The sequence below is a fragment of the Arachis ipaensis genome, chromosome B10 (assembly GCF_000816755.2).
Source record: "Arachis ipaensis cultivar K30076 chromosome B10, Araip1.1, whole genome shotgun sequence".
NCBI classification, from domain to species: Eukaryota; Viridiplantae; Streptophyta; class Magnoliopsida; order Fabales; family Fabaceae; genus Arachis; species Arachis ipaensis.
In genome coordinates, this window is record NC_029794.2 from 56,366,613 (window position 1) to 56,379,308 (window position 12,696).

Sequence of the window (12,696 nt, forward strand, 5' to 3'; positions counted from 1 at the left end):
ATATTTTTTTTAAATATTTTTATTTTTATTATTAAAAATTTTTTAAATACATTAAAAAATAAAAAAGTTTTTTATTAATTTTTTTAAATAATTTAATAATATCCAAGCAAATTCGTACGAAGAAGATTTATTTTATTTTATCATATATACTTTTGCATTATTCACTTTATTAGATATTCTTATATGCTTTTAGTTCTTACATCACACATAAATTATGCAACCCGATGGTGCATTGGAAGGAACATGGTGCCTGAACAATTCCAACGTCAATGATACGTGGTGTTCTGCCCAGCTCAATAAAGACTGGAGGTCCATTCGGCAGATTATTGATTTGTTGGATTTTTGATCTGTATAAACTAAATTGACCCATGCGTTATACCATTTTTTAGGGAAGACCTGGACTGACGGAAGCTTTCAGGCGAATGGACCCAAATGAAAGGGTCCATTCGAGTACAAGGTATAAAAAAGGAGGAACCTATCCATCTTTCAAGGTACGTTACACACTTATCCTAATTAACCGTATTTTCGTACAGACGTTTACTTTAACATCGGAGTGTCCTTGCAGCTAACTCCACATACTGACCAACCGACATTCGTGGACGACATCCTTTTCCGCGCCGAGCGCTCTCAGGTCCAGCTTCTCACCACCAACCGTTCCACTCAACCAAACGAGTCAATGAACTGACGAACAATGACGCCGTCTGCAGGGACCTGACGTAGGCAGAAGATAAAACACATTCCTTGTCCCAAGTAGGTACGAGAGGAAGGAGGAGGCACCGAACGTCCTGGGGGTCAGCTCATGAGCAGAGTGAGCTCAGAGACTTCTCAGAGGAGCCCAAAAATTCCCTCTGAGAAGGTACGTCACACACTTATCCTAATTAACTGCATTTTCGTACAGACGCTTACTTTAGCATCGGAGTGTCCTTGCAGGTGGCCCCACCTGCTGACCTACCGACATTCGTGGACGACATCCTTTTCCGCGCCAAGCGCTCTCAGGTCCCGCTTCTCACCGCCAACCATTCCACTCAACCAAACGAGTCAATGAACTGACAAACAATGACGCCGTCTGCAGGGACCTAACGCAAGCAGAAGATAAAACACATTCCTTGTCCCAAGTAGGTACGAGAGGAAGGTGGAGGCACCGAACGTCCTGGGGGTCAGCTCATGAGCAGAGTGAGCCCAGAGACTTCTCAGAGGAGCTCAAAAATTCCCTCTGACCAAGACCCTTCCCGAGATCAATCTCCAAAGAAGCGTCCATTCGGTAGTACCGACAGCGATATCTCCGAGATCATGCAGGAGCTCGGGCATAGAGTCCAAAATTTGGTGAGAGAGTTGGCCACGAGGGATCGCTACAACCCCGAGGTTAGCTGTAATAATGGCTCGCGCATTGAGCCCCGGCCTAGTCATTCTCGCACCTGGTCTCCATAAGGAGGTTGGGAGAAAGGCACCAGGGAGAGGAGGACAACGGGCACGACCAAACTGACGGTCGAACCCAGTTTCCTTACTCATGCGACAAGTCGAGAAGCCGGGAACACAGGGAGGAGAGGAAAAGGAAACGCCGAGATCCTGTAGTGATTGGCGCAACTCCTTTTCACTCCTCCATCCTCAAAGTTCTCTTACCTAAGAATTTTGACAAGCCAACAGACATGAGGTATGATGGCACCAAAGACCCGCAAGAGCACATCACGGTCTTTGAGGCCAGGATGAACCTGGAAGTTGTAGGAAAGACGATCAAATGTCCTGTATTTCTAGTGACCCTCGCGGGGCCGGCGATACGTTGGTTCAACTCCTTACCACAAGGGTCCATCATGGCCTTTGCGGATATCTCCTTAAAAGTTTCTCGCACAGTTCACCACCTGAATTGCCAAAGAAAAGTAGCCGATCAACCTATTGGAGGTGACCCAATGCATCGGCAAACTAACAAGGAAGTATCTGGACCAATTTAATGATGAGTGTCTAGAAATTGACTGCCTCACGGACTCTGTGGCCAGTTTGCGCCTCACTAACAGCCTGTTGAACGAAGACTTCAGGAAGCATCTAACCATAAAACTTGTCTAGACAATGCAAGAAAGACAAAGCGTGGCTAGAGAGTACATCAATGATGAAGAAGTCAGCCAGGTGGTGGCCGCTAACAAATGGCAGCTAGCCGTCCTGCCAGCTCATCAAGCTAGTAACCCTGAGAAGCCAAGGGAGGTACCAAGAGAAGCAACATCCGAGATACCGTACAAGTCGTTTCCCCGTGTGGGCAAGTTTACGAACTACACCCCGTTGACGGCTCCTGTAGTAGAAGTTTACCAATAGACAGCAGACAAAGGCATCCTAGCCAAACCAAGACAATTGAAAGATTGGACAGGGGGAACAAGAACCTTTATTGCGATTACCATAAGGGCTTTGGGCACAAGACCCAAGATTGTTTCAATCTGAAGGATGGGTTGGAGCAGGCTATCCGAGAGGAGGAGGGAGAAAGAACGCTCTAAAGAGGATTGGAGACGAATTGTGAAGCCAAGACAAGATCCTCCCGAGAACCCAGGCACGACTCCAACGGTGGTGGTGAACGTAGTGGTTGGTAGAGACACCCCACCAATGTTAAGATCTGTGGCAAAGAAAGATGCCAAAGAGCATTCCGAGATATCCTTTGGCCCTGGAGATCGTTGGTGTGACAACCTCCCGGAAGACCGGTCTAGTTAAGCGAATTTTGATCGACACAGGGGCTGATTCGAACATCGTGTTCCAAAATGTGTTTGATGCCCTAGGCCTCAAAGAAATCGACCGCAGGGACCATTATCATGGGGTCGTGGGGGTTGGGTGACAACTATATCAAGCCCGATGGATCTATCGTGCTATCGATCTGTGTGGGTTCCGGGGCAAGAAAGAAGTCTGCAATGGCTGAGTTTGTGATCTTGATGGACTCTATGGCATATGACGTCATCCTTGGAAGGAGAACTATCAACAAATTGTTGGTAGTTATTTGCACGAAGTTATTGACAAGAGGTTTGTGGCAGACGACGGGTCGGTGGGAGTGGTCTGAGGAGACCTAGAAATGGCGGTTGCTTGCGACAACGCTGGCTTAACGTTGAGGAAGAAATCTATGGAGGTGCCTAGGGTGTTCTTGGTGGACCTGGATGCCAGGGTTGACGAGCACTCGAGAACCGAACCACAAGGTGACCTAGAGAAGTTCTGGGTAGGGGAAACGGAGGACAAGTTTACATTCATAAACCGTAACCTCCCTCATGAGTTAAAAGGACCTTTGATTGATGTCATCCGTGCTAATGGGAATCTCTTTGCCTAGACCCCAGTCGACATGCCAGGAACTGGGACTGACCTGGACTTTATGTCACACCGTTTGGCCATGAGTTCGAAAGCAGATCCTATGGCACAAAGAAGGAGGAAGATGTCGCTGAAAAGAGCATGCGAGGTAGCCATTCAAACGGCTAGCTTGTTGGAAGCCAGTTTCATTTGAGAACTCAACTACTCAACATGACTATCAAATGTAGTCCTTGTGAGAAAAGCAAATAGAAAGTTGAGAATGTGTGTCGATTATTCAGACCTTAACAAGACATGCCCGAAAGACAAGACAGCATTCATAATGCCAGAGGGGACGTATTGTTACAAGGTCATACCGTTTGGTCTGAAAAACGCAGGGACCACATATCAAAGGCTGATGAATAAGGTGTTTAGGGATCACATAGGCAAGTCGGTAGAGGTCTATGTCGATGATATGATGGTGAAGACGGCCAAATCGAGAAGCCTAGTAACTGACCTAAAGGTCATCTTTAACTCGCTCGGAAAGCACAACATGAGGCTGAACCCCCTGAAATGCGCATTTGCATAGAAGCAGGGAAATTTCTGGGGTTCATGATCACCCAGACGGGGATAGAAGCTAACTCGGACAAGTGTGAAGCCGTTCTTTGCATGGCAAGCCCTGGATGCATGAAGGACGTGCAAAGGTTAACAGGGAGGTTGATAGCCTTGTCCCATTTTCTCGGCACGTCGGCAGTTAAAGCGCTACCTTTCTTTAATTTAATGAAAAAAGGGATGGCTTTTGAGTGGACCCTATCCTGTGAAAAAGCTTTCAACTATTTCAAGAAAATCCTATCAGGGCCATCGGTTCTCGGGAAACCAAAAGAAAGGGAGCCCTTGTACCTATATCTAGCGGTCACAGAAGAGGCCATGGTGGCTGTCTTGGCCCGAGAAGAGAGCAAGCAACAACAACCTGTATATTTCATAAGTAAGGTGCTCCAGGGTGTGAAGCTGAGGTAAACAAGGCTAGAAAAACTGGCTTTTACCCTATTAATCTCATCTCGGAGGTTAAGGTAATATTTTTAGGGTCACCTGATTACACTTAGAACCAATTAGGCGATCTGACAAATATTACAAAAGCCTGACCTGGCAGGGCGAATGATGACTTGGACAGTAGAATTGTCTTAGTACGATATCCAATATAAACCCCGACACGCCATCAAATCACAAGAAATGGTGGATTTCTTGGTTGAGGTGACGGGCAATGCTCTTGAAGTACCAGGCACATGGTGAAAACTCCACATGGGCGGAAACTCCAACTAACCGTTTAAAGGAACGAGGATCATATTAGAGAACTCGAAAGGCGTGACTTACAAGCAGTCTATTAAATTCGAGTTTTTGATCTCTAATAACCAAGCTGAATACGAAGCTATGATAAGAGGCCTATTGCTGGCCAAAGAGGTTGGGGAATTGAAGTTTGAGGTCAACAGCGACTCACAAGTCGTGACAGCCTAGGTGAACGGCACATACGAAGCCCAGGACCCATTGCTGCAAAGATACTTGAAAAGGACCAAGCAGCTACGCAAAGAGTTTGAAGAGGTCGTCGTCTAGCATGTGCTCAGGGAAAGAAATGCCAAAGCAGATCTCTTGTCAAAGTTGGCGAGCACCAAGCCAGGGACAGGAAACCGGTCTCTTATCCAAGGCCTGATAAGGGAACCATCGGTAACCCGGTGCTTGGTTCAAGTTCAAGAGGAAAATTCCTCTTGGATTGATCCGATCCAGCATTTTATTGAGGAAGGACATTTGCCGGGGAACGAAGAAGAAGCCAAGGTTGTAAGAAAAGAGGCCACCAAATACACAGTGGTGCAAGGGAAACTATAAAAAAGAGGGCTCAACCAACCCTTGCTGAAGTGCTTGCGGGATCAGACAAAGTATGTCCTAAGAAAAAGTACATGAGGGGTATTGTGGACACCACATTGGAGGGAAATCCTTAGCTCGGAAGCTCGTTAGAGCTGGCTATTATTAGCCCTCCATGGTGGTTAATGTTTGAGAGTTTGTTAAGAAGAGCAGAAGGTGCCAAGAAAATGCGAACTTTCACAACACAATGGTAGAAGAGCTAAGCTCCGTCCTGGCCTCACGACCCTTCTCACAATGGGAGTCGATCTGCTGGACCCTTTCCCGATGGCCCCAAGACAAGTCTAGTATCTAATTGTAGTCATAGATTATTACACCAAATGGGTGGAGGCTGAACCCTTGGCAAGCATATCATCCGTGAACTGCCAAAAATTCCTTTGGAGGTAGGTGATCACAAGGTTTAGAATTCTGGAGGTCGTGGTGTCGGATAACGAAACATAACTTTTTGATAAAAAGTTTGGAGAGTTCCTGTTAAGCCTTGAAATCAAACAAAAGTTCTCGTTCGTAGAACACCCTTAGAACAATGGGTAAGCCAAGGCATCAAACAAGATCATTCTAAGTGGGCTGAAGAAGTGCTTGGATTAAAGAAAGGGCTCCTGGGCAGACGAGTTAGCTTCGGTTTTGTGGTCCCATAGAACAACACTGCAATCTTCTACTGGAGAGACTTCCTTATGGCTTACTTACAGTGTGGATGCGGTGATCCCCGTGGAAATAGGGGAACCGAGCCCAAGGTTGTTCCTTGGGGGAAGCGATGAAGCAGTTGAGAAGGACTTGATAGACAAGACTAAAGAGATGGCCTACTTGTCAGAAATGGCACTGAAGCAGAGGTTAGCACTGCGCTACAACCATAAAGTCCAAAATAGAAGGTTTGAGGAAGGTGACTTGGTGCTACAACGTAAAGATATCGATCCACCGACCCCTTGAGAAGGGAAGCTCTCCCTCAATTGGGAGGCTCCCTACAGAGTGAAAGAAGTACTAAGCAAAAGGGCGTATAAGTTGGAGAGGCTAGGCGGGAAGGAGATACCGAGAACTTGGAATGCAACAAACCTTAGGAGATTATACTCCTAGCGGCTTCACGATCTCCCATGGAGATCGACTACTTGACTTGATGTGGTAATCTTTCTTTCTTGGATGTTCATTTCCTATTTTATCTTGCTTTGGTTTATTTTTAGCAAAATCTATTTGTATTATCATTATATATTGGAAAAAGGGGTCCTCTTTCCCCTTCCCGTTAGCTCGGGACGACGAAGAGAGGTTTTAATGAGGCCCAATTTTTAAAATTTACATTTATTAAATTGCAATCGTTACTAAGACATGAAAACGGCTTTCCGAGACTGATCACCTTGGGAGCCTCTACACAACAACACGCAGATATCAATCAAAATATCACTAAATGGCCAAATAAAGAAATGAGAGTAAACGACCAAAATTAATCAAACGCAAACAAGCATTTAAATTTATAAGTATCAGAGTTCATAAGGGCATCACACTGGCCCAACCAAAACAGCAAGTTCAAGAGCACAAGTAAAAAGGGCAATACATTGGCTCGATAACAAAAGGAAAGTTAGACTACAAATTTTTTACAAAGCCAGAAACAAGTCACTTCCTCGGCATGTCAACGATCTTACCATCCTGAATAATCTTGAAAGCGCCGACTGTCGAGATGTCGACGTCAGGGGAAAACGAGGAAACTTGGGCTTTGATCGCCTCCTCGATAGCACTGATGGCATTCCGGGTGTACTTGGCGATCTTCTTGTTCTTTTTCTTGAAGTTGGTAGCCTCAAGGCGAGTTACGTCCACCAACCTGACGGCCTCAGCGTCCTCTTTCTCCAACTCCTTCACTTTGGTCTTCGCTGCAATAGCTCGACCTTGAGCATCATTAAGTTGCTTGAAGAGGGAGAGGTCCCGGTCAATGAGGCGAGTGATCTCTTCGTCTGCCTCCTTTACTTTCTTCTCCCCCTCGACAAGTCGGGTCCTCAGGGCCTCCCCCTCAGCCTTCATGCTAGCAATATCCTTTTGAGCAGCTCTATGTTTTCCCTTCAGAACCTGGAACTGAGCCAAGACTGGCTCCACCTTTCTGGCAATGGCAGCAGTCCGGAGAAGGCTTCGGTACGTCCACCTCTCCTGAGTAACCAGATCCTCATTCCGAAAGAAATTCTCAGTGCCCAGCAATAGTTAGAAGTCGATAAAGAACTCGATTGACTCCATCACAGTGAAAACTTGCCCAGGGCTAGAGTCGGGGTTCCTTTTCTTGGGGTTAGGGATGACGATTACTTCTGGCTCCGGCTCGATCATAACCCCCTTACCCCGATCTTCCTCGTTGGTGGGACCGATCCCGGCAGGGGACATGAGGGGGGAGGCTGAGATTGAACTTCACCCTTGCCAGTGGGGGGAACCTTAATTTTGGGGGTAGGGGTGTCCGAGCTATCCTCATCATCTCTAAAGCAAAGATGAGTCATCAAACAGCTCAAAGAAGTGTGCCCGGCAACCTCCCTATTTGCAAAAGGATGAGAAAAACAAGCTATAAAAAATTAAGTCATGAAAAAAGTAACTTATGAAATCGGGAACAAAATAGCAATGCACACACCGAAAAAATGGAAGAATAACAATAAATGGAAGGATCTTACTCACACAATCACGATCGGCCTCCCAGTCACCCATCAAGTGATGGGGGTTGAGGTTGTTAGAACAAAAAATTGCCGACAAGACATTGGCGATCTGTTGGTTCTGCCGACCTAAGTCGTCATAAGTTACCTTGATCATATAGTTCAAGTTGGCACTGAAACTCCAGTATATCGAGATCTGCCATTCTCCCTCAAGAGTAAGCCAGAAGGGATGGCGGCCTCACCTTGAAGAAGGTCTCCTTGAAACCGTGAAAAAATCTTCGCAAAGATCGAATATCCAACGGTTTTGCACAGCCTAGAAGGAGAGGCAGCACTTTTTATGTTTACCTTCTCGGGAGGGGTTTGTAAGAAGAAAGAAATAGAGGATGACTTCCACGGAGGCCGGGTGCTCCAAATACTCACATACTATCTCGAAGCACTGGATGGCAACCCAGCTATTAGGGTGAAGGTTGCGAGGGAAAAACTTTACATCAGTTTATGAGATCCATGATGAAGGGGAAAAATGGAAGCCGAACACCCAATGAAGTGATCATGGGTTTATACGCCCACATCCAATCAAGAACCCGGGGAGCCTCGAGGTTAAGTTGGCAAACACGCTTATGGGGGCCGGCATAAAAACATCATAGTTGGCTTCCTTGGGACCACCCCAGCATAACGCTCCCGAGTTGCGAAGCTGTAAATCCTCCACGGTCACCATGGAGGATGTGCTCATAACATCGGTCATACACCAAGCGTAACGATTTACGAGAGGTCGTTGCGCCATATCTACAGTAGGGACACCACTTAAATTAAAACGGAAAGTCGGAAGTTCGGCACAAGCCAAAACTAAAACATGTTCTTCTATGGCACTAATGTCCTATGCTACACCATTTTAGGCCTAAAACTACAAGAAAACCTACAACACCCCCTAGAAGCTAAACCCATTCTAGCCTAAATTATAATGTTAATTTTCATAACAAAAGGCAACAACAATGAAGAAAGCATAATGATAATTAGGGGTGCACATGACTCGGCCCGGCCCGAAGGCCCAGCCCGGTCCCGAACACTTTAAGGGCTAATTTGGTGTGATTTCATCGGGTTTAGGGCCAGATAAGGGTCTCAAAAATAGATCCGGTCATTATTTCGGGTCGGGTCCGGACCATAGCTCGGGTCACCCGAAGTCAGCCCAGTGGCCCGTCATCATACACAATTAATATTTTGTGTTATTAGCGATGGATCATGACTATTCTTATGTGGAATTTAAGTATTGTAAACCTTAATATTTTGTGTTATTAGTCATTATAAGACTATAAGTTAATGTTTAGAATGCATAAGACTTTAGACTAATACATAATATTGTGTTATTTGTATTGATTTAAATATTTGGTATTATTAGACAATATTAGTATTGATGGTAGTTATGCTTTAGTATTGATTGTAGTTATGCTTTAATTTTGAAGAAGGGTTGGTTTTTGTTATATTTTTCTAAATGAATTTTACCATGTTAAATAATGGTTGGAGTCTTGAAAATTTGGATATTTTTACATGCTAGCTTACAAGAAGGTATCAACGTAATGTAATGTTAACGGCCCGGTTTTCACCCGGTATAATTGTGGCCCGAAAGTGTATTGGTTTCATCGGGTCTAGGGCCGGGTTCGGGTCTAATAAATAGACCCGGTGTATATTTCGGGTCGGATCTGGGTCACATCAAATCTGGCTTCACCCGGTCCATGTGCACCCCTAATGATAATGGCAGGAAATGAAAGCAACTTAAACGCAAAAATATTCACTTATTAGTATTTAAGATGAAAATGGTAAAATAGAAAATGGAAGTGGTGCAGAGATTTGCAAACGGGGCAAAGATGGGAGCAGCAATCACAGAAGAAGAAGAGGAAGAAATGATAAAGAGGGAGTAGTAGTTATGAGAAGGTAAGTAAAAATGAAGGAGAAATATGATTAATGGAAAAGAGCTGTTACAAAAATGAAAAAATAATTGAAAGGGGAGAGGAAGAAGTGCGAAGAAGCTAGGGGCACAATAGACCTTCCTCTGTGCTTTCAAATCACTCGTAAAGAGCATTGAATGATCTTGGCACAGAAACCAAGACAACTCCTCCAAACAACAGCAAGAGTGGTGCGAAATTTATAACCCACAAACTAACCGGCAAGTGCGCCGGGTCGTACCAAGTAATACCTCAGGTGAGTGAGGGTCGATCCCATGAGGATTGATGGATTAAGCAACAATGGTCAAGTGATTTGCTTAGTTAGACAAACAGAAAATGGTGTTTGAAGGTTCAAAAGCATTAATAGTAAATTCAGAATATCAGAAAGCAAGCAGTAAACAAGTTGTGAAATATATATGGAGAAACAGTTAAGGCTTCAGAGATATCTATTTTTTGGATTGAATTTTCTTACTAACTATTTTAATCATGCAAGATTTAATTCATGGCAAACTATATGTGACTAAACCCTAATTCCTTAGACCTTTTTAGTCTCCTCTAAAATTCATCAACCGCCAATTCCTTGGTCACTTAATTCCAATTAGAGGGTGAAGTTCAATTCTAGTTTATATGCCACAAAAATCCTAATTACCCAAATATAAGAGGATTATATGTCACGTATCCTGTTAAATCCAGATAATTAGAAATTTAGGAGAATATGTTTCCAAGCCGTTGTTCAAGTAAAGAGCTTTTTCAAGTTACACAAGAACTCAATTAGAACAAGGGTCATACTTCCGTTCCACCCAGATTCATAAAATAAAGAACGAAAACAATTCTTGAATCATAAATCAGTACATGAATTAAAATAGAAAAATAATAGTATCAATTCATACAATAGACAGAGCTCCTAACCTTAACAGTGGAGGTTTAGTTGCTCATGGTTCAGAGAGAAAACTAGGATTCGTAAAAACTGTAAAGTGCGGAATGAGGTAGAAGAGAAGAGAAGCCCGAAGGGCTGATTCTTTTCCCTTTTATATCTAATCCTAATTAATATAAAATATATTTTCTAAAACTAAAATAATATCTTTTCCTAATTGTAAATAAAATAAAAGTTGAATCAAAATTAATTTGATTGATCCGTGCAGGGCTTGAGGAGCGTGGGGACCATTGGATTCATTAAGCTCCACGTTGAACTTGGATTTTTCCAAGTTCAACATGGAGAAGGCAGCGTGGTCTTTAACATGTTCCTTTGAATCCACGCCGAACTTGGATTTTTTCAAGTTCAGCCTGGAGAAGGCAGCGAGTGCTTCCCTGGGAGTTCTCAAATCCACGCTGAACTTGGCAGAAACCAAGTTCAACGTGGAGGATGCAGAGGTTGCTGGAGGAGAAATGTGCACTATTATATATTATTGGAAAGCCCTAGAAATTAGCTTTCTAATGCCACTAGAATCACATCGATTGAACCTCTGTAGCTCAAGTTATTCCGGTTTGAGTGCAGAGAGGTCATGATTGACAGCATCATCTGCTTTCTCCCTTTTCTGCTACAAAACTCCGTCAAATCTCTCCGAATGCTACCTGAAATAAATAGAATTATGTACAACTCAAAGTAGCATCCATAGTAGCTAAAAGATATTTAAATTTTGATTAAACTTAGCAACTCAGGTGCAAATTCACAAGGAAAAGATAGATAAGATGCTCACGCATCATAACACCAAACTTGAATTGTTGCTTGTCCTCAAGCAACCAAAATAAGTGTATGATTAAGATGTGAATTTGTATGAGAAGTGAGAGTTTAGTCATGCTCAAGTCTATTCTTAAAATGGGGTTTATTCATTGTAACTCTGAACAATTTTGGCATCTCACTCTCCTTTGAATTAGAGGAATGTCAATGTCATTCGGAATTATAATCCGGATCATATTATGAATTCTCTGATCTTTATACTCCAGTTTAATCCTTGAACACAGCAAAATTTACTTTAATTCTCTTTTCTTTGGTGCTTTTCACCTTGAGCCTAGCCGTGACTTTAAATGTTTTGTCTCAAACTTTACTTGACACAGAAACACTACAAGCACTTGATTGGGAAACTCTCCTTAAATTCTGATTTTTGTTTCGGTTACCTCCAGACAGTGGTACTCAAAGCCTTTGGCATACTCTGCTGAATGTAATTGGTCACGACTCTAAATATTCTGTCTCAAAGGTTACTTGAAACAAGCATACCACAAGTATATGACTAGAAAAACAACTCTTTGAGCTTTTGATTATTTCAGACTCCCTAGTCATTGATGTTCAGAGCCTTGGACCTTACTCTTATGCTTATTTATTTTGCTGTTTCTTTTGCTTCAAGGATTAAATTTTTGTTTATTTCAAAGAAGTCATAATAGTTCTTTAAATTCCTGTTCTTCATACATCAACATCTCTTGATTCAAATTTAAATATGCACTGTTCATGTCATTCATTCAGAATCACAAATAATACCACCACATTTAACTAAACAAGACTAATCTTAAATATAAACTCAATCTCTCCTGTGATATATCACTTCTTTCTTTTCTTTTTGATTCCAAGCTCAGTGAGTAATACATGAGACACTCTTTTTCAGCATAAAAATCAAATAACAAAATAAATCGCAAATAAAACTAGAACCTAAGAATTGAAATAACAGCTAATCATGTAATGATAAAATAAGCAGAAAACAGGAACCTAATCATAATAAGAACGGAAGAAAATATAGAATGAAAGGAACTTAACCACCTCAGTTATCCTAGTGGCCATCTCATTCTTCAGGCTGTGTTCCTTCGTGAAGATGATTCGCCTCCCTTTGGTGTCATTAAAATAAGCAGAAAAACCACAAGTAAAGCGACAACATCAAACTTAAAAGTTTGCTTGTCCCCAAGCAAAGAAAAACTAAAAAGAGGGAGGGACAAAAAAAACGTATGAAAGAGTAAAAACAAATAATAATGCAAAAGAAGCTGAAAATAATAAAAGGACAAAAAGGAAAAAA